Source organism: Panthera tigris, chromosome C2 (genome assembly GCF_018350195.1).
Source record: "Panthera tigris isolate Pti1 chromosome C2, P.tigris_Pti1_mat1.1, whole genome shotgun sequence".
NCBI classification, from domain to species: domain Eukaryota; kingdom Metazoa; phylum Chordata; class Mammalia; order Carnivora; family Felidae; genus Panthera; species Panthera tigris.
Genome location: NC_056668.1, coordinates 4,246,130 through 4,266,080, shown reverse-complemented (window position 1 = coordinate 4,266,080; position 19,951 = coordinate 4,246,130). Strand labels below are relative to the sequence as shown.

Below are 19,951 nucleotides of genomic sequence, written 5' to 3'. Positions count from 1 at the left end.
AGTTCTGGGGCTGATGCGGAGGAGTCAGTGGGCTGGAGAGAGAAAGGTCAGAGCGACGTTGCAGGAGACCCAGCTTTGGCCCCAGAGCCCCTGGGGGGTCATTCCCAGGCCCAGGCTGCAGTCAGTGGGGATCCTGGCCCCCTGACAGCGCAGAGTCAAGAGGGGAGCGGGCCAAGGACAGAATACAATCCATATTTGACCTGAGGCATCAGTAACTCTTAGCACATTCGTGTGGACGCTTTGATGTTGTCACGTTTTCCTTACACGTGTTTTAAAAACCGTTTTATTGAGCTGTAACTCACATACCAGACAAATGACCCATGTACTATGTTTTTTTAGTATATTCAGTTTCGGTATGCTTGGTGTGTGCACCCAGGCAATTTGAGAATATTTCTACCACCTCAAAAAGAGTCGTGCACCCTTTGCTGTCCCCTCCGGGTCCCTCCTGCCCTCCCCGCGGGTCTAGGCAACCAGCAGGCTACTTTCTCTCTGCGTGGATGTCTACACTCTGGACAGTCCACGTAAATGGACACACAGGGGCGCCTGGGTGGCCCAGTCGGTTGAGCATCCGACTTCGGCTCAGGTCACAATCTCACGGTTCGCGGGTCGAGCTCTGTGCTGACGGCTCGGAGCCTGGAGCCTGCTTCGGATTCGGTGTCTCCCTCTCCCTCTCTCTCTCTCTCTCTCTCTCTCTCAAAAATAAATAAACATTAAAACAAATCAAAGGGAAACATAGAGTACGTGGCCTTTTCTATCTGGCTTCTTTGGCTGAGCATCATGTCCTCGAGGATCACGGATGACCGTGTGGTAGCAGGTGTCCGAAGGTCATTCCCTCCTGCGGCTGGACAGCAGCCCGCATGAGGCTATGCCAGCCTACGGCTCTGCCCCGGGGCACGTCTGGGTCCTCGGCATGCCCACGCTTTCCGCCCCCCGTGCCCTTGGAATGACGGGCGGCCCTCTGCTACGGCTGGAACGGCCTCCCTCTGGGACGCTAGGGGTCTGCCCTGGTCTCGCCTGTTGGGCCTCCCTGGAGGCTCTCCCGACATCTCTCTCCCTGAGATACCTCTGGCGGCCGGGAGTTTGCCGAGTCACGCGACCCAAGCAGCGGGCCTGTTGACACTGTGGCCCGACCTTCCCTCTGGGCCTTGCCCCAGACTGGCAGCTCCCAGCCCGGCAGGTGGGCCACAGAGCTATCCCGAGGCGCAGAACGTCCTGTCTCCCAAAGCCGAGGAGCCCTGCCCGACGGCGTGCTTTGGGCTTCGTGGCGGGAGGGGCAAAGCGCAAAGACTGGTCCTTTGCTTCGGAGGGACGATGCCGGCCTGTCCCAGGTCATCCTGCAAGATGCGCCCGTGCGACAGGCTCCGGAATCTTTCTAGGGCTTGGCCCCTCCCCTTGGAAGGCGCGTGTCTTGCCAAGGCATCCAGAGAACCAGTCCCTTCTTGCTCGTGGGATCCGAGCAACGTGCTGTCCCGTCAGGGCCCAGGTCTGGTCCCCGGGCTCCGCCCGCCACAGGCCATGAGGCGCTTTATAGATGCCGCCACGCGGGCCTTCGACGCCCATGTTTCACTCTTAGTGGCCGATGAGTAGATCTGAGACATCAGCTCTCCTCCTGGAAGCTGTCGTCACTCACCTGAGGGCTTTACTGCAGTCACTTCCCCGCCCACCGTCCCCGCCTCCCCTCCCCCACACCCCACCCGGCTTGCCGGGCAAAGGCCCTTCACGTGCAGGGGCCACGTATCTTCCCCCCGCATGTGCCGGGGTCCTCCCTGCTAGCCCGTGGGGGAGCCTTGCTCTGGAAACTCTCACCTTTAAAGTCTCAGTCCTCGGTCACCTCCCCTAGACCCCCGGCCGAGGTGTCGCCTTGCTCTAAGGAGGGAGGGCGCCCCGGGAGGCGGACATGGAGGGAGCAGAGGGGGGAGAGGGGGAGCAGACGGACATCTCAGCCTCGTCGCTCCTTGAGGCGGTGGGCCGGTTGCTCTCAGTGTCCCTAAACCCCTGGCTCTGCAAGGCTGGGAAGGAGGGTCACTTCCGGGAGCTCCGGAGAAGGGACTCCAGAGAGCGAGGTGCGGCAGGGACCTGGGCAGGGAGCAGGGGCCCACACCGTGCCCTGCTTGCGGTGACACTGCGCTGGTGACAGTTCAGCGGTTTCCCTGTGCCCGGGAAGGTGGAGGGGCCCCACGGTCCACACCAGCTCTGCAAGGTGGTAGGGACCAGGCCGCCATATAAACGCAGTCACCACTCGGCAGGACTTGTGGGGAAGGAGTGGGGGAGGGCCCCCTCCCCCCAAGACTTGTCAGTTCCCATCTCGTCTGCCAGGGAGGAGGGGGCCACGCGGCTCTGCCTCACGGGACCCCGGTCTGCAAACTCAGCCGAAAGCCCTCGCCCTGTCCTCCTACCCGACAGCCTGTTGGCCTCCCCTTGACCCCGGCCAGATCCCAGGGGCATGAGTTGGTTGTTTCTAAACCTGATCAATCAGCAGTCACCGCCGAAGCTCTTTTCGGACCTTGTGGCTTTTTTTGGTTTGGTCTGCAACTTAAAAAAAAAGCCGAAAGTTAAGGGCACCTGGGCGGCTCAGCCGGGTAAGCGTTCGACTTCGGCTCAGGTCATGATCTCACAGTTGGTGGGTTCGAGCCCTGCATAGGGCTCCCTGCTGTCAGCGGGGAATTTTGCCCCTTGCCAGTGGACAGGCCAGCAGAGCCTCCTGCGGAGAATGGGACGCACCCCCGCGCCAGGCAGCCATGGCCAGGAGCCGGCGGCAGAGGCGGGCACAGCGGGCACTCCGGCAGGTTGGCGCCTCTCAGCCACCAGCCAGGGCCTCAGCCAGGGGGTTGGGGTTCCCCTTGGCAGGATGATCTGTGTTCTCGGAAGAGTAACATAAGGAGGAGTGCCGGCCCACGGGCGGGGAGCTGGGTCACAGGTGTGTGCAGGGGCAGAATGTGCCAGAATGTGCCAGAATGTGCCGGCTCTCACCTTGCCCAGCTGCCGCTGGTGAGTCGTGGGGGGATTTGGGGGGCAACCTACTACTCTCCCTGAGTCACGTGAGTCCCAACAAATCCCCCCCTGCACTCTGGGGACCCCATCAGAGCCCCAGTGTGCAGGTAAAGGGGCTTCTCTTAGACTCTCTCTCCTTCCAAGGAGAAAAACAAAGCACAAAGAGGGACCTGAAGTATCTCCTTCTCGGAAGCCTGATAAGGGACTGGAGTGGTGGCCAGAGCCGTGGAATCCAACAAGAGGAACATTACGTGGCATGTGGCATGGGGGTAAGCCTGTCCCCGTGCTGGGTCAGCGTCTTGTGGAGCTCTGTCCCCAAGGACTGCCGTCTCTGGGCCAGCTCCACCTCCGAGGGGCCAGCCCTGGTGCAAGCAGGCACCCCGGCCAGGTCACTAGAAGTGGGGGTAGAGTGCAGTGGTTGGAATCCACCAACACCAGTAACACACGGCCACAGGCGGGGATTTCAGCTCTCCCCAACCCCTTCTCTGTCATGGGCAATCATAATGGGAACTTTTTAAAAGGCAGTTTCCGGAATTGGGAGAGGGACGTATGTAAAAGCAGTTAGTACAGCCCCCCACAAAATGGGAGGAAGGGAGGGAAGGAAGGAGGGAAGGAAATCAGAAAGGGAAGGGAGGGAGAAAGGGAGGGAGGGAAGAAGGGAGGAAGGAATCTAATCTGATGCAAGATTGTCAGAGGGCGAAGCACTTACCTGACCGTTCTGTGGCTAAAGGCCCTCCAGGCCTGTCCCCTGACATTCTGTGTCCCCACCTCTCCAGAGTGGCCTGGATGCCTAAGAAATGTGGCTTGGTTTCCAAGCAAGACTTGAGAGATTTTTCCGTGTTCGTGAACTTTCCTCCCCCTCCCCTCACAGGGGCTCTGCAGGGGAGGAGGGGGAGGAGCAAGAAACGAGGGGAGGGGGCGCCACGTGGACTTGGCCTTTAGGCGAGTGGGAGGGGCCGGCCCCCAGGCTGCAGTAGCCCAGGGAAGGGTAGGGGCCTGACGGGGATCATTGTACCACCCTTTGACTTAAAACCCAAAGTCCCACAGCGGGATTCCCACCCCCACGGGTCCTCTGCCTCCGCCCTGCAGACCCCCAGGAGGCCAGGAGGCCTTCAGAAAGGAGTCTCCGGAGGCAGCCCAGCTGTGCAGACCCTGACATTGAACACGCAGCCCAAGTTCTCCATCTTTATCCTGCAGAAAAACTGACGTCAGTGCGAGTTCCCCGGGGCGGACACCAGGGCCTGGGGGGTGGGGGGAGCCGTTGTCTAACGGGCACAGAGCTTCGGTTTTGCAGGAAGTTCTGGAGGAGGACACACAGCAATGTGAATACCCTGGGCGTTGCTGAACTGCCCCCTGGGGCAGGGCAAAGACCGCCGCCAGTTAATTCGGTGTTTGGTGAAGGCCCAGTGCTCCCTGTGTCCTCAGGTGCGGGGGGGAAAGAGCGGGGATGCTCTGGGAGGAGGGGGTCTCCTCTAAGAACACCAACCCCATTCGTGGGGGTTCCACCCTCATGACGCCGTCACCTCCCAAGGCCCCGAGTCCTGACACCCTCCCATTGGGGGTTAGGATTTCGACCCATGAATTACGGGGGACAAAAACATTCAGACGGAAACTTTTATTGAAGTGTATTTAAAAAAAATTTTTTTTTTAACGTTTACTTTATTTTGGAGAGACAGAGAGAGACAGAGGGAGCGAGACAGACACAGAATCCGAAGCAGGTTCCAGGCTCTGAGCTGTCAGCACAGCCCGATATGGGGCTCGAACTCACGGACCGTGACATCATGACCTGAGCCGAGGTCGGACGCTTAACCGACTGAGCCACCCAAGTGCCCCCATATTTAGATACATTTTACCAGAGTTGTTAAAAAGTGCCCTGGGGAAGTGGGCTGGGGTGTCTCAGCACCGTCCTCTCCTTCAGGCACATCAGCCCCAAGCCATAAACCCACACAGAGGGGGTGGTGGCAGCTCCAATGAAACCCACCAGCCTGGGCTTATGCTTTGCCCTATAACGGGGGTGCCAGAGCTCCTAACACGCGGGTCCCGGGCTCCCACACAAGGCCTCTGTCCCCCCAAGGCTGCCCGTGTCTGCTGCGCGATGCCTCCAGGGTCGGGTGTTTGTAGCAAGTTTCAGCCCCGCGCCGCCCCTGACCTTGTTTGCAGGCTGACAGAGCCGTGGTCCCACCGTGTCGGCTTGGGTCGGCTCCGTCACAGGGCCGGTGAATTCAGTCTCTCGGTTCAGTGGCCCGGCCTTCGAGGGGGGCTCACGGCCGCAGAGGAGGAACTAGCCGCAGCAGGAGGAGGAGGAAAATCTGGAAGCACAGAAGGAACACTCTCAATGTCAACAAAATGACCGAGTGAGTGACTGCCTTGAGTGGGTAAGAGTCTATATGATTTCATTTAGTCCTTTTTCCTATCCTCATCCCACAGGTATTTCCGGAGGGTTCCATCAGAGGGGCGGTGACAAGCTCGGACTGGCCTCCAGGAAGGGGTCCTGGGGTCCCTCCACGAACAGTCCAGACGTGAACGTACTTCATCAAAGGGAAAGGGTCTGGGTTCAGGCCCCGGGGCCCCGTGAGTTTGGCTGCAAAATAAATTGCCCGGACGAGAGATTTTCAAGGCCGACCTTCCATGTGGCTCAGAACGCTTACATCCGCCCGGGTCAAGGGGCCCCCTGCCCCCAGACTAGCCACCAGCTTTCCCCCCTCCCACCCCCGGAACCGGAGCCACCCCGAACTTCTTTGCTTGTTGTGAGAAAGTAGTTGCGGACCATGAAGAAACGGATGGGTGTGGCTGCGTTCCAATAAAACTTTATGTATAAAATGGGCGCGGCCGGCCCCCGGGTTATGGAATTAAAGGGACTGGTTTGGAATCTGGATGCAGGCACCTGGCGTGAGAGGGAGGTCATCGCAGCAGCAAGCCTGCCCTTGTCCACGAGTAGGGCCCCAACCCAACTCCCTCTGGGGTAAGGGAGCCCCCTCAGACAGTCACGGTAGCCGCCCCCCCCCCCCAGCTCCCCCGCAAGGCAAGGATGTGTCTTGTGTTTACAAACATCGCTAATGATCTCAGGGACCAGTTTCCAGGCAGGGTCATTCCCAGAGGGCAGAGGACTGATTGTCCTGAGTCCCAGCGGGCCCCAGTGGCCTACGTGGACCCTGCTGGCCAGTGATGAAAGCACCAGCTTGAGCTGGGGTCCTGTGTGTCCCCGGGGCAGCACCACCCAGGAGGCCTGAGACGGCTGGCCAGTCCGTGCCACCCTTCCTTTAAGGCGGAGGGAACTGTCTCCACGCTGACAGCCACCCTGGGCCAGACACGTTGGGCTGGGGGCTTCCCACGTTCATTGCATTTGTACCCCCAGTGGACGGTAACTGGGGTAAGCCCAGTTTACGTGTGCAGGTTCAGCAAGGCCAAGGAACCGGCCGCCCCACAGCGGTGGGGGGAGATCTATACACCCCAAAGCTCTGCTCTCCCTCCCTGTGGTCCAGGCTCCCCCCTCCCAAGGTGGACACGCTGGGGACACCTGTGCTCACCTTGGACACCCCTGACCTTGGCAGACCTTTGACAGGAAGCCGCCTCCCCAGGGGACCCGGAGGGCATCCCTCACTGCTGGAGCTGGTTCTGGGAGTTAGAGGGGGACGAATGCTCCTAGCTGCCTCTCCACTGATCTCCCCCCACCACCGGCCCCACCACCGGCCCCACCGCAGGCTGTTGGGAGGTGAGACTTCGGTGTGGGTGGGGCTTGGTGGATTCCCTCCAGCGCCTCAACAGAGAGGATCTGATAAGGTTATAATAGCGCCTTCTCCATCATCTCCTTGGGGAGCTCCAAGGATGACCTCACCCCCGCAACTACCTATGAGCCAAGAGAACAGGGCTGGGCCTCCCATTCTAGAAGGGGAAAGAGGGCACCAAGGGGTTCCCTGTGGAATAGGGAATAGGCCCCGCCTTCCAGCCCCTCCCAGGCACAGCTGGTCCCCCACCCTCACTCTGACTGTTGATCGCTATGCACACAGCGGACACCTTCTATATGAAACATGCTTTGCTTGGGGACAGGTCCCCAGCTGGATCAGGGGTGAGGGCGAGGGTGGGGTGGGGCAGCCCGCTGAGGGCCTGGATTTCCAGGTTTTCTGTTAAGGGCTGTGCTCTGTGGAACTGTGTGGCTAGAGCTGGGCCCAGGCACACGAGCGTGTCTCCTGCAGCCGGTGGGACAGGCCAGCCCGGAGCGGGGAGGGCCACCTCCGGGAGAAGAGGGCTGAGATGGGGTTGGTATTAGTGGGGCATGTCACACCGCGGATGTCCCTCAGATTAATGTGCTGAGATCACACACACAGGATTCCCAAGGAACCCACCGATGTCAAAGCACAGGTCCGCGAAGATGAACAAACCCAGTGAGAGAGCATCGCACCCGCTTCTTTGTGGACACCTTTGATGGTAAGATCAGGCTGCTGGGTGCAATGACACCGCTGTTTCCACGTGGTGAGGCACCTCCACGGTGTCTCGAGCGGGAAGGGGCACGTGTGACATGATGTGAAAACATCCGAGGGCTCGGCCAACGCCACGGAGGCTCACTGCTTGCGTTCTAAATGAGACCGTTCGAAAATTCATTTAAAGGTTAGTGAAAACAGGATTTACTTTTTTTCTCCTGAAATTTTTTTTTCTAAAATGAAGAGAGGTGAGGTCAATAGGCCTTATCAAAGGTCAGGGGTGTGAGAAACACCGAGGTTATCCCGCACCCCGAAGCGTGGCTGTTGGGGAGCATGGTGAGGGGGCCCTAAGAAAATTAGAAGTGGGTTGGAATCCCCCGGTTTGAGTAGAAGACAGGGCGAGTGGGACTCCTGAGACCCTTCAGGACCCTCCCCCGTGTCCCCACAGGGAACCCAAGGCCCGGAATGGGAAAGCGGCGGTTCGGGGCCGGGATTTAGACTCGAACCCAGAACCCTTGACTCCTAGCCCGATTCTTGTCCCGAGAGGGGTCCACTGGGGTTAGCTCCCTGCATGACGGTGTCCAGGATAACGGGGAGGAGGGGGTCAGACAGGTAGGAAGAGACCTTGTCACCCAAAGCCAGGGCAGGGGCGGACCCATACTCGGGCCAGGATGCCGGGTGCCCCAAAGCGGTTCCGTCTTGGGGCGGCGACATCTGGCTTCAGAAGATGTTCTCCAGGGGAGGCCGAGGTGTCTTCAAAGATGTCAGGTTCTTCTTCAAAAGAAAATGCCCCAGGCAAGGTGTGACTACATCTGTCCCCTAAACTCTGGCGGCTCCTGAGGGCCCCCCCAGGCCCCCCTCAAAGACCCCAGAGTCTATCCCATTTCACGTGTCTTCAAACCCCATCGCCCCTGACCAGGGGTGCCTACGGCACCCCACCGGCCCCCAGAACAGCCCCCCCAGCTCCCAGCCACACAGGGGGTCTTTGGGGCATGGGGTGAAGGGAGGGGGAAGCTTGCTGGGGCGGGGGCTCTGAGCTCCTGTCACCCCACCGGCTGTCCCCCAGACTCCACCCCGCCCCCCACCGGCTTGCCCCAGGCAGGTCTGGTTTATGAGATCTTCCAGCCTGTCTCGTCTTGTCGGACCTGGAAACCGGGTGCAGTAACACTTACCTCACAAGGAAGGTGTGGGGATCCGGGACTCGGAGCTGCACCCGCCCCTCCCCCAGCCCCCACCTGCAGCCGCTGAGAATTTGCTGGGCACCAGCTCTGGCTTCGGGGGCTTTCAGACAGGTGCTCTCGGCGGCCCGACTGGAACATTCCCCGTGTTCAGCAGCAAATGCGGAGACGGGTGGCCGGGGCCCGGGGAGCACTGAGCTCCGCGGGACCACCCACCGCCCACCCAGCACAGCGGTGAGGGCCCCGACACGGCGAGGGGAACAGGCGGGACACCCCTCTTCCCGGGGGACAACCTGCCGCACCTGCCCCCCCCCCTCCCTGGGTGCTCTGGGCCTCTTTGTGGAAAAAAGGAGGTCCCACTTGGGAGCCATAAAAACCACACGTGAGTAGTGGTGCCGGGGCCCCTGCAGACCCTGTGAGGCCGCGCTGTCACTCCTCAGTCACTGTCACTCAGATGGAAGGGTGTGGAGGTTCTGTGAGAGGAACCTTCCCAGGTTTCTGGAGGGACGTCTCTCCCTCCCCTGCCCTCCGGCCACATCTGCGGGACACCTTCCGGACGCCCAGGCAGGTCCTTCCGACAAGGGTCCCAAATCCCCTCCAGAAGGCAGCTCAGCTCTCAACAAAGTACCACGGGCCGGGCGGCTGTGCCAACAGAAGTTTATTTTCCCCATTGCTCGAGGCTGTAAGCCCGCGATCAAGGGGTGGGCAAGGCCTGGTTCCTCCCCAGCCCCTCTCCGCGGCTCGCGGCCGGCCCCCTGCTCCCCGTGCGCTCACGCGGTCGTCCCTGCGCGCGTCTGTGTCCTTCTTTGATAAGGACACCAGTCAGATTGGATCAAGGCCAACCCAGTGACATCATTTTAACTTAATTACCCCCTTTAAAGACCCTACACCCAAATATAGTCACATTCTGAGGGATGGAGATTTGGGGCAGGAGGACACCCTTCATCCCATAACAGTCCCCCAGCACAGCGCGACACGTCCTTCAAGGGAAGACTTCCCCCACTTCCTCCAGGAAGCCCTCCAGGCCTGCAGTCCACGGGGAGAGCCTCTGTGTCCGTTTCAGCCACTGTGGGGAGGGGCTGGGGGAGGTGGGGAGCAAGGGCGCAGCTTCTCCAGATGAAAGGACCACAGATGCGTTACTGGCTTTTGCTTGTAGCCCATTTTATTCTGACCCTCTCTGCCCTTGATTTAAAGAGATCTGGGTACTGTACCCACTTCCCTTGTATCTGCTACTTTCTCTGGAGTTGTATTGTCTTTTTTTTTATTTTTTCTTTAAGTTTATTTATTTATTTTAGGAGAGAGAGAGCAAGCGAGCAGAGGAGGGACAGAGAGAGGGAGGGAGAGAGAGAATCCAAAGCAGGCTCTGCACTGACAATGTAGGGCTTGAACTCACAAACTGTGAGATCATGACCTGAGCCGAAATCAAGAGTCTGTTGCTTGACCAACTGAGCCACCTGGGTGCCCCTTTCTAATTTTTTTTTTCACATTTATTCATTTTTGAGAGAGAGAGAGACAGAAAGAGCGTGAGTAGGAGAAGAGCAGAGGGAGGAGACACAGAATCTGAAATAGGCTCCAGGCTCCGAGCTGTCAGCGCAGAGCCCGAGACGGGGCTCGAACTCACAAACCGCCAGATCATGACCTGAGCCGAAGTCGGAGGCTCAACCGACCGAGCCACCCAGGCGCCCTTGGAATTATATTTTCTAAAAACTGACATTTGACCAAAAAATAAATAAACAAACAAAAGAAAGCCGGTCATTCTTAGAAGGTCCAGTTCCTTTGGAGACTTTTTCTCTTTTTAGGAGAAGAACCACATTTACCCCAGGTAGACGTCCTGTTGGAAGGTATTTGTCAAATGCAGAGCCACCTCTACGGGGACACCCTCAGCTGGATTTCATGTCTCACGGACACTGGTCAGCAACACAGAGCAGAACTCTGACCCCACGCAGCTGATGGAATATTCTCCCTACCTCCTCCCCAAGGCCATCTTTTCTCGAGGCGTCGGAAGACATCCTATCACCCCCCACCCCAGACTGGGGAGGCAGCGGGAAGGCAGGCCCTGTCTGTGAGGCACCCGGGCCTGGAATCGGGAGCAAAGAGACCCCTGGGCACCCCGTGAGACAACAGCAAGACCAGAAGGGACTCCGCGTCCAGCCTCAAAGGCACGCCAGGCCAGCCGGCCCAGGTAAGAGGGAAGCCGATCCCACAGGGGGCGGCTGACAGTCTCCCCAAGGCCCAGAACCGCCTCTGTCAGTCCGGAGGCCCGTTCTCAACATTCGGATGGGCTTGTAATCAGGCCCCCGCTGCGGAGCCCAGGGTTTTATTGTAATGACAGCTTGGATTTATAGAGCATCCTTCTTGTGCCAAATCCTTCGGAGTTCCGGAGAGGGGCAGGGAGGGATTTAATTGGCCCTTAGCGCTGAGGAAACTGAGGCACAGGCAGGTTAAAAGACTTGCCCAGGGCAGGAAGGGGTTAAAAGCCAGAGAACAGAGCTAGGATTTGGGGTTTGCCGCTGGCCGTGACACCGCAGAGCTTTCCTATGGGAGCAGCTGGGCACAGGGGGTGCTGGGGGCAGGTCCCAGACGCCCATCTCCCCTGACACCTGCACTGTACCACCATCACACCATCCCACACGGGCACTATGCCCACACACATGCACGCACACATGTGCACACACCAGTCATTCACAAGCTTACAGGACAAAAGCGGACAATCCCAGTTTCTGGCTGTGTTTCCCTTCCTATTCAAGGAGGGGGTGTGGCCATTGGGGCTGTGTGTGTCCCCGAGGCCCTGGCTGGTCCCCTCCGAAGCACGAGCCTACGGACATCACCTCACAGGCACCGGGCTGCCGGGGGCCGCCACCGCTGGCCACGTGGAAGCCACAGGGGCCACCTGGGGAGGGAAAAGGACACTGAATAAATGGGGTCAGGAGACCAGGCTTGCCACGAGCCGGCGTGAGACCTCACGTACGTGAATTCACCTCTCCTGGCCATCAGAGCAAGGGGGTTATGCCCTGACGGGGGACCTCACCCTCCACACCCTACTGTGAACCTCTGGAGGGACGCCAACTTTAGGGCCGGAGCAAGAACGGTACCGGTCGGACCTGGGGCATCTCTGGGAGCCATAAAACAAAGGGGCAGTCGGGCCAGGTCAGGAGGACAAAGACAGAGGGACCGCAGGAAGGAACTTCATCCGCCAAGGAAGAGGCGGAGAAAGAGGCAGGCAGTGAGCAGAGCTCTGGCTTTAACACAGGGTTCAGTCAAGAGGACCCGCCGTGAACCATTTCCCTGCCTTCTGTCCTCAAATGTCTTCAGGGACAACAGGAAATGCACTGATGCCCAGTTTGGCTCGGGGCAGGTAACCCCTTCTAGCCTTGGGGGGGGGGGTGGGTAGGAGAAGCATCCCGTGTCCCTGTTCCCATGCCCGATGTGCGGCCTGAGCAGGAACAGAAGGATGCAGAGAGCTCCAGGACCCCCAGGGGGCAAGGCCAGTGGGAAGCTGCCAGAAGTGATAGGTTGGGTGCCGGGACCGGGGTTCGGGAAGGAGGCACGGCGCTGGCACGTCCCTGTAGGGAATGGTCAGACCCCCGCCACAATGGGTTCACCGTGCATTTGATGGCGTAAGTCTGCCCCCCTTGATTTCACGGTTTGGCAAGCAGCTCTATGCTTGTGATAAGCCCTTTGGGCCATGATGAGCTTTAAAAAATTAAGGTGCACGTTAAATCAAAAGGTTAACTTACCGGACTGGCGTTTTTCGAGAAGGTTGATACGAATGCCTAAGTGACACAAATCGTTTGTCCAAACCGCTCCACTCTGAGCGCCGTGAGACCACGGACCGTGTGAGGCCCAGAGGACACGTTTCTGCTGAGTCAGCCAGCGCTCACCTCGAAGTTAGAGACCCTCTTACAACTCGCTCGACAGACCGAGACTCGGTGCGTGCTGCTGGTGTGGCCGCCCTCTGCGAGACACGGCGTGTATCGAGTGCGAGTGACAATTCCAATTAATTTCATCCGTCTTCCTGCTCTCGTGTGCATTTACAGAAGGTGGTAGCTGGGATGACGTTGGCTCCAAGAGCAGAATTTCGCAGTGAAGTGATGCCGGGTTAAGAGAAGCATTATCAGCCGCTTCAAATGGAAAAGCCAATTAAGTTAATCAGAGTTAATTGCCTCGTTTTCATTCAAAACATTAAATAAAAGTAAAGCTCTGAGCATTTATTCTGCTGAGGATGTGTCTTCTGATGTTCTTACAAGTGCCAGATGTAAATGTAAATTCAGTTAAATCGTCGCTATTGATGAGGTCATTTGTTGGTGTTGTGCTAACACCCAGACAGATGTTGATGTCACTCGGCATTATGGAAACAGGCGCCGTTATTAAATTAGGAAAGTGTGGACCGGAAATGTAGCTGGAATTTTTTGTAGTGAACACATAATTCATAAATCAGCCTTAGCAAGCTGCAACTCACCTCCAATTGAAATAGACACTTCTCTAAAGAAGACACCCAGACGGCCAACAGGCACACGAAAAGATGCTCAACGTCGCTCCTCATCAGGGAAATACAAGTCAAAACCACACTCAGATATCACCTTACGCCAGTCAGAGTGTTTAAAATGAACAAATCAGGAGACTATAGATGCTGGCGAGGATGTGGAGACACGGGAACCCTCTTGCACTGTCGGTGGGAATGCAAACTGGTGCAGCCACTCTGGAAAACAATGTGGAGGTTCCTCAAAAAATTAAAAATAGACTTACCCTATGACCCAGCAATAGCACTGCTAGGAATTTACCCAAGGGATACAGGAGTACTGATGCATAGGGGCACTTGTACCCCAATGTTTATAGCAGCACTCTCAACAATAGCCAAATTATGGAAAGAGCCTAAATGTCCATCAACTGATGAATGGATAAAGAAATTGTGGTTTATATACACAATGGAGTACTACGTGGCAATGAGAAAGAACGAAATATGGCCCTTTGTAGCAATGTGGATGGAACTGGAGAGTGTTGTGCTAAGTGAAATAAGTCATACAGAGAAGGACAGATACCATATGTTTTCACTCTTATCTGGATCCTGAGAAACTTAACAGAAGTCCATGGGGGAAGGGAAGGAAAAAAAAAAGCGAGGTTAGAGAGGGAGAGAGCCAAAGCATAAGAGACTCTTAAAAACTGAGAACAAACTGAGGGTTGATGGGGGGGGGTGGGAGGGAGGGGAGGGTGGGTGGTGGGTACTGAGGAGGGCACCTGTTGGGATGAGCACTGGGTGCTGTATGGAAACCAATTTGACTATAAATTTCATATATAAAATAAAATAAAATAAAAAGTAAAACCAGCAGATCTCAAAACTTACAAACCTTTTGACATATGCAGAGTTAGAGTAACTGAACAGTAAAATTTCAGTGACAGAGCTAATACAGTTCACAAACAGGAACTACTTTTCGTGGCGATACGCCCCTTCCCCCCAGAAGGCCATCATCGGCCAGGTTTTAGAAACATGGAGCCTTCAGAAAGTCGTTCACGAGTCACGCCAAATGGCTTACGGTGATGCTAGATTTGTGGGTGTGCTTAACTGGGTCCGCCAGGCTCTGGTTGCATTTTGTTCAAAATCAGTTGGAACTCTTTGATCAGATTGTTCAACAAATACATGATCAAAAACTGCTTCTTTTGAAATGTTTGACAAATTGTTTCAATTAAAAAAAAAAAAAGATGGGGGCGCCTGGGTGGCTCAGTCGGTTAAGCGTCCGACTTCAGCCAGGTCACGATCTCGCGGTCTGTGAGTTCGAGCCCCGCGTCAGGCTCTGGGCTGATGGCCCAGAGCCCGGAGCCTGCTTCCGATTCTGTGTCTCCCTCTCTCTCTGCCCCTCCCCCGTTCATGCTCTGTCTCTCTCTGTCCCAAAAATAAATAAAAAACGTTGAAAAAAAAATTAAAAAAAAAAAAAAAGAAAAAGAAATGTTTGACAAATTGTTTCAATTAAAAAAAAAAAAAGATGGGGGCGCCTGGGTGGCTCAATCGGTTAAGCGTCCGACTTCAGCTCAGGTCACGATCTCGCGGTCCGTGGGTTCGAGCCCCGCATCAGGCTCTGTGCTGATGGCTCAGAGCCTGGAGCCTGCTTCGGATTCTGTGTCTTCCTCTCTCTCTGCCCCTCCCCCGTTCATGCTCTGTCTCTCTCTGTCTCAAAAATAAATAAATGTTAAAAAGAAATTTAAAAATAAGAAATAAAAAATAAATAAATAAATAAAAAATTAAAAAAAGATGGCAAACAGAAAGACTATTAAAATGTATTGCTGCGACAGAAAGAAAGGAAATGAACAAATTGCATGGTGAGTGAGAATGAGTTTGGAATCCTGAAATTGCCCTTTGGAGTATCTCCGTGTATGAGGTGAATTTTTGATAGAGGTCATTTTAATCGGGTAGACATATATACACCCGTATATCTGTATATGTATATATACGATCACAGCGGAATAAAATTGAGTAGGCTTATGATTGTCAGCATATACATCTGACAAAACATTCAAAAAACCCTTGGACACATTTTGCCTTATAAAAACATTTATGAGAGATTCTCTGGATGGAAGCCAAATCGGAGAGCTTATGAAAATATCTGGGCTGAATACCTTCGTTACCAAAGCACTGACAGGGTTCTTTGAGCAGCACTCGTCTAACGCTGGCTCACCTGACCACATCGGGGTGTACAGAGAAGATTCCGTTTAACTCATCGGCAAATTCGAATATAGCAGCCATATCGAATATGTCTTTTTGAGGAAGATTCCAGGCGATTTTATGAGAAATTAAAAGTCAGGAGGCAACTCTGAAAATAATAGATCCTTCTGAAAAATGCCACTAACATGGCAAAAAAATCACATAAAATTAAAACCTAATTGAAGAAAGTGAACATTTATCGAGAATTATTATTCAGCAGGTACTTACTCTTTAATATCCAGATAATCAGTGCAAACTTTTTTTGCTTTAATGTAACAAACACTATCTTTATTCGGCAGAAAGTAGTTAATTCTTTCTCTGTAAATGCAGTTCTCGCTTTATTAGAAATGACAATTGCGTAACATCATTGTGGTTTTTTTCTTGTCTTTCTAAGCTCCGATTTGGGGCAGAGCAAATACACTTTCCCCCAGTTTTGTCAAGCGATAACTTATATCTAATAAAATCCACCCATTCTAAGTGTGTAGTTTGCTCAAGTCGGCGATCGTTAACAGTCATGTAACATTACCGCAATTGAGATCCAGAACATTTCCATCACTCTAAAAAGTTTCCTTGTCGGGGAGCTTGGGTGGCTCAGTCAACTGAGCGTCCAGCTTCGGCTCAGGCCATGGTCTCACCGTTTGTGGGTTCCAGCCCCACATCGGGCTCACCGCTGTCAGCTCGGAGCCTGGAGCCTGCTTGGGATTCTGTGTCTCCCTCTCTCTCTGCCCTTCCTCCACTCACACTCTCTCACTCTCTCTCTCAAAAATAAATAAACATTAAAAAAAATTTTTTTTAATACTTCAGCAAAGAAGAAAGCCAAGGAAAAAGATGGCCAAAGCCAAGGTACAGGGTCTTGGTAAGTGCTGAATCTGGAGGTCAGGGCCAGGCACATTACATTTATTGTCCTTTTCTTTTTTTTTAATTATTTATTTATTTTGAAATGTACACCCAAGTCAGTTAGCATATAGTGAAACAATGATTTCAGGAGTAGATTCCTTAATGACCCTCCCCCATTTAGCCCATCCCCCCTCCCACAACTCCTCCAGGAACCCTCTGTTTGTTCTCCATGTTTAAGAGTCTCTTATGTCCGTCCCCCTCCCTGTTTTTATATTATTTTTGCTTCCCTTCCCTTATGTTCATCGGTTCTGTGTCTTAAATTCTTCATATGAGTGAAGTCATATGATATTTGTCTTTCTCTAATTTCACTTAGCATAATACCCTCCTGTTCCATCCACATAGTCGCCAGTGGCAAGATTTCCTTCTTTTTGATTGCCGAGTAATACTCCATTTTATATATGTACCACATCTTCTTTATCCATTCCCCCATCGATGGGCATTTGGGTTCCTTCCATCCTTTGGCTATTGTTGATGGTGCCGCTATAAACATGGGGGTGCATGTGTCCCTTCGAAACAGCACACCCGTATCCCTTGGATAAATGCCTAGTCGTGCAATTGCTGGGTCGTAGGGCAGTTCTATTAAAAATAGAGGCACCTCCATACTGTTTCCCAGAGTGGCTGCACCGGCTTGCATTCCCACCAGCAGGGCAAAAGAGACCCTCTTTTCCACATCCTCACCATGCATTTACTTGTCTGCCCACTTTTGAATGGGTCCGAAATCTCGTCTAAAACGAAAACAAAAGGAGGGAAGAACACGGGACTTCAGGGCGGTGAAACTGGCCTGTGTGATGCCGTGACGGTGGACGTGCAGCGACGCGCCCTCGTCCGGACCCACAGAACGAGCAGCCCCGAGCGAGCCCCACTGTCAGCCGTGGGCTCTGGGTGCCGAGGGCGCGTCAGCGCGGGCTCAAGTACCATAGCAGGTGCGCCTCTCTGGTGGGGAGGCTGACAGCGGTGGAGGCAGTGCGGGGGGCCCGGGGGGGGTTACACGGGAGCCCTCCGAACCTCCCCCTCAATTTTGCTGTGAACCTAGAACTGCCTGAAAATTTTGTCTATGTTTTAAGAAACTGAAACAAAATGAATACACAGAGGCACAGGCAGGTGATCAGTTCTGGCCAACGAGACACAGAGACCTACTGGGGGCTTCGGGGAGAACACCTGTCCTCGAAGGGGAGCTCCTCTCTGAATATTGTGGTCTGCATCTGACGCTAACAGCGGCCGCTGTCTCAGGACCGTCGGCGGGGCATCCTGACGTAAAGCACAAGCCAACCACAGGGTTGGGGAGCAGACGGGGGTGAACCCGGTCCTGTGGACGCTGCTGAGCCACAGAAGTGACCCGCTTCCTGCAAGACTGGGTTCTGGAAGACCGTGTTTCCTGCTTGTGAGAGCGGTAAGTTTTTCCTATGAAACTGGTGCTGGCTGGGTTTTTCCTGTTGACGTATCACCTGTTTGGCACTGAATAAATCTGGCGAGTGTGCAGGTCTTTGGGGATCTTGGTCCAACCACTTCGTAAGTGGAGGAATGTCTTCTTTTGCTCATCCTTCCAGCTCCTCTGCGACGCCAAAGTTCTACGCATCCAACCGGCATCTATTTAAAGGTGTCTATTCAAATCCACATCTAAGGGAGGGGACAAGATAAACAAGTGACAGTCCCAGCCCCTCCCTGGCCCACATTCTAGGAGCCGGGGGTGGGAGGGGAATGTGTGCACACAGATGTGACCACCGAGAACCCCGTAGGGAGTTGTCTCTCCCTGGAAACTGAGTGCTGAGGTTCGAGCCTCCTGGAAGGCTTCCTGGAGGAGGTGGTCTACAGATTGGGTTGGCTGTGCTTTGGTGGGTGGAGGTAAGAACGAAGGTGGGCGTTGAAAGCTCCCGAGATAATGACGGCCAAAGGCTAAAGGAGAGAAATCCACTTTCCTTCAGGGCCCCGGCACACGGTTGATTGACAGATGACTGGAAACACAGACCCAGACTGTGTAACTTCCTGCAGGCCTGCGTAAGGAGACATTTGGTCCCCATGAGCCAGATGGGGAAGAGACCGGTGGTGATTAACGATTTCCAGTCCTTCATTTTAGGAGTAATGCAACTGGACCCCAGGCGACGGACTGGACTCCTGGCTGCCCACGCGGGGCTCTGGGTCACCAGCCAGGAGGCACATGGCCACCTCGAGGGGGGCGTGCAGGTGACAGCTCCCAACACCCAGAGCCCAGAGTTGGGGGGGGGGACGCTCTGCAGAGGAAAATGAAGATGTTCACTCTCTGACGACGGACAAGGGAGCCTCCCCTTTGCCTTCTGGGACGTGGAGGTCACCTCCAGCCTAAATAAGGATTTCAAGGATGGAATGATTAGAATTAAAAAAAAATAAACAAAGTACACAGTAATAGCTTCACGAATGGTAAGGATTCTTCTGCAAAGTCTGAGTAGCTGGTCGAGGCAGACGGAAAAGGCCCCTCTTTCTGGGAAAAAGACTAATCACTCACTTATTAAATCCGACTTGGAAACTCACCCCTGCCCCCTGCCCCACCCGACCCCCCAACGAGTGAGCTGCGGAACACATTCGCTGGCCCACCGGCTTACCCGGGGGGCAGCCCATTTAAAGGCTATTTTATGATTTGCTGTAATTAGCTCACTGTGCCAGCTGCAAGCATTAACCATGACCCCCAAGGAGCAAATGTCATTGGAAAGGGAACGAGGCGCGGCCCCCGGCGGGGGGCGAGGAGATCGCTGGGTCAGAGACGGGGCAGCAGGGCCAGACCCCGTCTGGGGGGCAAGCTCTGGGGCACCGCCCTGTGTGGAGAATCCAGTCACCAAGCCTGTGAGTATCCCAGCAACCGAGGGAGGACTGTGGGGTCACAGCCACGCTGGCGGCTGTCACGGTGCACGGGGCACCTGCTTGGAGCACCCCCTGTGGGGGCCCTGCCGCCCCTTTGAAAGGAACAGCCTCAAAACAACAAGTTCAAAGTGATTCTGGTTTTGTCTGCAGGGACGCTTGGCTGTGTCTGATGACGGTCTTCCAGAAGGAGCTCCCCGTGTCATGTGTCATCAGAGGGCAGGGCCCGATCTCACCGGGCTCCCAGAGGAAGATAGGGGACACAGAGTCCCGGAGTCCCCCAGGGCTGGGGGCGGGGGTGGCGGGGAGCAACAGATCGGTCACACACGGCCCAGGGGGCCCTCTGATCCCCAGCGGATGGATTATGGGCAGGGCGCTTCGGTTGTTAGAAGGCCAGCCCATCTTTGTTTCCGCTGGTTATTCTCAAGCAGTTTGGCAAAGGTGAAAATTAGTCTTCCTCAGGCCGACTGGGGACAGGAGCCTGGAGGGGGGGTTCTGGATCAAAGGCAGTGGAGTTCCTGGCCTAGGGAAGGTCTGACAAAAGACGTGCGAACGTACAGATGCAGAAACGAATGAGCGAGCAGGTGGAGGCAGCGAGGGGCCGGAGGGCGAGTCAGGCCGCCTTCGAGTCCACGCCGACGACCGAGCGCCTCTCTTCTGGGCCCCGTCTGGGTGCGAGAACCGCGCTGGCAAGCAAGCACCTGCCGCCACAAGAGAAGACAGAATGGCACAGGTCAATCGAATGCAGGCAAAGCGTTGTGACTGCCCCCGGGGCAGTTGGAGACAGGGCTGCGGCACCTGAAAAGGAAACCTTTCGGGGTTTAGTAACAGCTGGCGGTCGGCATGCCCAGACCCCGGGCCGCATGAACACGCCCCCCAACACCGCCTCAGGTAGGCACCTGCTTGAACGATGAGGGAGCAGGTGAGTGAGGCCAGGTGATGCA

The 19,951-nt window shown here is 55.3% G+C and overlaps 1 long non-coding RNA gene across 1 annotated transcript; it reads left to right on the top strand.

Moving 5' to 3' along the window:
- The first annotated feature begins 2,892 nt into the window (after positions 1–2,892).
- Positions 2,893–5,929, top strand: LOC107180400. The gene is made up of 3 exons (XR_001511168.2): positions 2,893–2,988; positions 3,136–3,260; positions 5,419–5,929. It is a non-coding gene; the product is annotated as an uncharacterized LOC107180400 (long non-coding RNA).
- Positions 5,930–19,951: the final 14,022 nt, after the last annotated feature.